Raw genomic sequence first — 3,856 nt, 5'->3', positions numbered from 1 at the left:
TTTGCTGGTGATACACAGCCCTAACTATTACCTAAACGCTTTCCACCTGTCTCAACATCTCTCACTGTTTCTCTTACTCTGATTGATGCAAATGAGTAAACAGACAATTCTACACTTATGGTGTCCTACAAAGAAATGTAGAAAATACAAAATATTAGGCTACAACACTGTATACCATCACTGAACTAAATTATACACATATGCAAATCACATTTCTTAAATACAGCTTACTTATCAGATCCTTTTCAATCTGGTTTCACTGCTTATTACAGCAAAGAGTCTGCTTTGCTTAAAGTGTTCAATGATATTTTGGTTGCAGTTGATGCCGGTAAAAATGTGGTACTGATTCTACTTGATCTTACAGCTGCCTTTGATACTGTAGATGTCTTATTTGGCGTTTAGAACATTTGATCGGTATGAGGGGCACAGCCTTACGGTGGTTCAGCTCATATCTCAAAGCTAGGCAAGTTTTCCTCATCATCTGCCCCAATCATTAGTGGAGTACCTCAGGGCTCCATTCTGGGGCCGCTTCTTTTTAACTTATATATGTGCCCTCTGGGGGATATTATTAGGAAGCACAATGTTTCTTTTCATTTATATGCTGATGATACACAGTTGTACCTCCCACTAAAAGCTGGTGATTCCGTTCAACCTTTGTTGGGATGTATCTCAGAAATGAAAAAAAAAAAGGTTATCAAATAACTTTCTCCAACTCAATGAGAACAAAACAGAAATTATTGTTTTTGGTCCCCCAAAAATGAGGACGGATATCATTAAGGAGCTGGGCAATCATTTCCCCTCAATTTCCTCACAGGTTAGAAACCTGGGTCTTATCATAAACTCATCCAAACAAATCAATTCTGTTGTTAGGAACATGTTTCTTCAATTGCGGGTCATTTCCAAACTTAAATCGTTTTTGTTTTGTCAATATTTGGAGAAGGTTGTTCATGCTTTTATTACCTCTTGTTTAGGTTACTGTAATTCACTGTACTCCGGTCTTCCTCAGTCATGCTTTCACACCTCCAGTTGGTACAAAATGCAGCTGCAAGGCTGCTGACTGGGGCAAAGAAATATGACCTGAAACGAACCATTTTAGAGTTCAGTTTAAGATTCTGTTGTTTGTTTTTAAAGCTCTTATCTGTCAAGCTCCATCTTATCTCAAATATATTATTATCCCTTTGTCATCTACCAGACTTTTAAGATCCACTGATAGGGCTCTTTTATTTGTCCCTCGTTCCCGTTTGAAAACGAAGGTTGACAGAGCTTTTACTGTCACTGCCCCCCATCTGTGGAACCAATTGCCTCTAGAAATCTGCCTTGCACCTTGCATTACCATTTTTAAATCGAGGTTGAAAACGTATCTCTTCTCTGTAGCATTTTAATCTCACTTTATTGTTGTTTCATTGTCTGTCTTGTTTGGTTCTTTTTTTTTCTCTCTTTTAAATTTGTTTTATATTGTTCAGCACTTTGGATAGCTTTGCTATGTTTAAATGTGCTATATAAATAACATATACTTACTTACTTTTAACTATCCAATCAGAAAAGCACGGAAGCCCTAAGAGGCCATGTGTTATTTTATTTTTACTTTCTCAACTTTCCACCAATTTTTTTTATATCTAGATTACAAGAAAACAACTTGTGTTGAGATCATGAGAAATCAAGAAATAATAATAATAACGCTGCATGCGTTTAGGACTTTTGTAAAACAGGGAACCCATGTGTTTTTCCCCAGTGCATAGGTGTACACAAATGGAAACAAAGTTGCTTTAAATGTTTCATGTGGATACACAATAGCTGCATATTATCAAAACCAACGGTGTTATTGATATCTTTGTTATACTGTCGACTCTATAGAACAAGGGGCAGAGAAAATAATATCCGATGAATACCGAACCTAAAGTAATTAATTACCGTGCTTTACATGGTTAAAATTAAAAACAGATGCTGCTATACTTCATATTGAGCCACGTGGGACATTTTAAATCTATACATAAATATGAACAGATTTATAGTGTAAACACTGGAAATATAAAAATGTTGCTTTGTGATTTATAAAACTATAACATGTTAATAATTTAATTAGTTTATTGCTCAAGAGATTTAGGAAATCAAACCTTATTTATATATTATGTGCTCTTGTGTATAGTTACTAATTCGTTAATGAAGATGGGTGTCATAACATTTCTGTGTTTATGCTTTCATTTTTCATTCTTACTGTTATTTATATTTGTAAGAATTTATATTATTTTGTTTAGGGGTGCTCCGATTGATCGGCTACCGATCAGTATCGGCCGATAATCACGTTGGGAGGATTGATCGGTGGTCTCTATAAAGGCCAATCTCAAAAAACCAATCTCAAACTGATGACGCTGCCGTGAGAAGGTTTGGCACGACATGCAGCGGCACCATCTCAGTCTCTGTCCTGCGCAGGGGAAATTATTATAATGCAGAAAGTGAGGTACTCACCTTCATATTTCTTAATTAGATAACTTATAAAGTAATTTGAAAACATTGTGTGAGACGTAATTTCATAAACAGCGAGAGTGAATTACCGCGCGCACGCGCTCTCTCAAAATACTCAACTGCCCAGACAGCACACATACGTTGGGTCGATGTCGACCCGACGTACAAAATTCCATCGGCACGTTTCAATGTTCACAATGAGGTTTTGAACCCCACTGACAGCCTGTTGGGTCAGGTTATTAATATGGTGGTTTTTTGATTGTTTATTAAGTTATAATTTGTATCACACATAGTATTACCTGGGGTAGAATGACTTGAATGAAGGCTACAAAAGTTCCATCCTCCATAGTCTTCTTGATCTGAAATACAGCACCAAAGAGAAAACTTGCTTAACCAAAAGTTAAATTGCACTCAATAATGATAAACAACAATAAATAAAAATAATTACATTTCAACAAATACTGTAGTTACCTTTTTGGCCCTTCCAGCAATGTCTGTGTTTGCTGATGCACTGGCCAAGTGGTCCATGTGCACATAGACTGCAGTAAACTGTCCTGGGTCCTGAAGATAACCTCCTCTCGCTCCAGTTTGAACAGTGTCTCCAAAGATCTAGACACATGTGGTAGCCAGCACGTGTATGATTTCGGCAGCACTGCCGAATTCATACCCCCCCCCAATGATATCACGTTTGCTGGGTCAGAGACCCATAAAACTCATTCTGGTGACACATCTGGTCCTGTAGAGTACCTGCAAAAAAGCACAAGTGTTTAGATTCAATAATGAGCATTTAATATAGGGGGGTATGATTTTGGCAGCACTGCTGAATTCATATGGCATTCTATTGATATGCTCGATGCATAAGCACAAGGTCTGTATAGCTTTTCAGTGTTATCAGCATAAGGGCAGAGTAATTTAGACAGGTTTAACAAAACTCCTGAAATTGTTCTGCTCCCTAAGAAACACATTCTGTTTCATGATAAGGAATATTGCAATAGAGAAAATGAGCAGGGTAAAACTACTCTGTAGTAAAAACACACAAACGATAAATGCACAGCTAGACAGTCCAAGTTGTAAATCATACAAGTTTAGTTAAATACATGATCAAAGACAAATACACAATTAAATACACGATCAAACTGTCCAATACACAACTTGCAATGTATTACTTACGCCTGTCTGTTTTCGCAACTGTCGGCATCGTATGACGTCATGCGCGTGCACGCGAGGGGAGTCAGATCCTGGCAGGGAGTCGGAATTCGGCACAACACATTACACACACGCCATGTACTCTTTCTAAAAACGCTGACGAACACACATTACACACACACACACACACAAGCACACACACACGCTATGCACGTTATACAAACAAACCCGTTACACATATGCATCC

The 3,856-nt window shown here is 37.6% G+C and overlaps 1 long non-coding RNA gene across 1 annotated transcript; it reads right to left on the bottom strand.

The window, feature by feature from the left end:
* Window positions 1–2,662: 2,662 nt before the first annotated feature.
* Window positions 2,663–3,035, bottom strand: LOC107701583 (uncharacterized). The gene is made up of 3 exons (XR_001635665.1): window positions 2,935–3,035; window positions 2,763–2,822; window positions 2,663–2,686 (listed from the first exon to the last, which is right to left on the bottom strand). It is a non-coding gene; the product is annotated as an uncharacterized LOC107701583 (long non-coding RNA).
* Between the last annotated feature and the right edge of the window lie 821 nt (window positions 3,036–3,856).

This window comes from Sinocyclocheilus anshuiensis, unplaced genomic scaffold, assembly GCF_001515605.1.
Source record: "Sinocyclocheilus anshuiensis isolate Anshui unplaced genomic scaffold, SAMN03320099.WGS_v1.1 scaffold5134, whole genome shotgun sequence".
NCBI classification, from domain to species: domain Eukaryota; kingdom Metazoa; phylum Chordata; class Actinopteri; order Cypriniformes; family Cyprinidae; genus Sinocyclocheilus; species Sinocyclocheilus anshuiensis.
The sequence above is the reverse complement of the archived record's forward strand: the minus strand, read 5'-3'. Positions and strand labels throughout refer to the sequence as shown.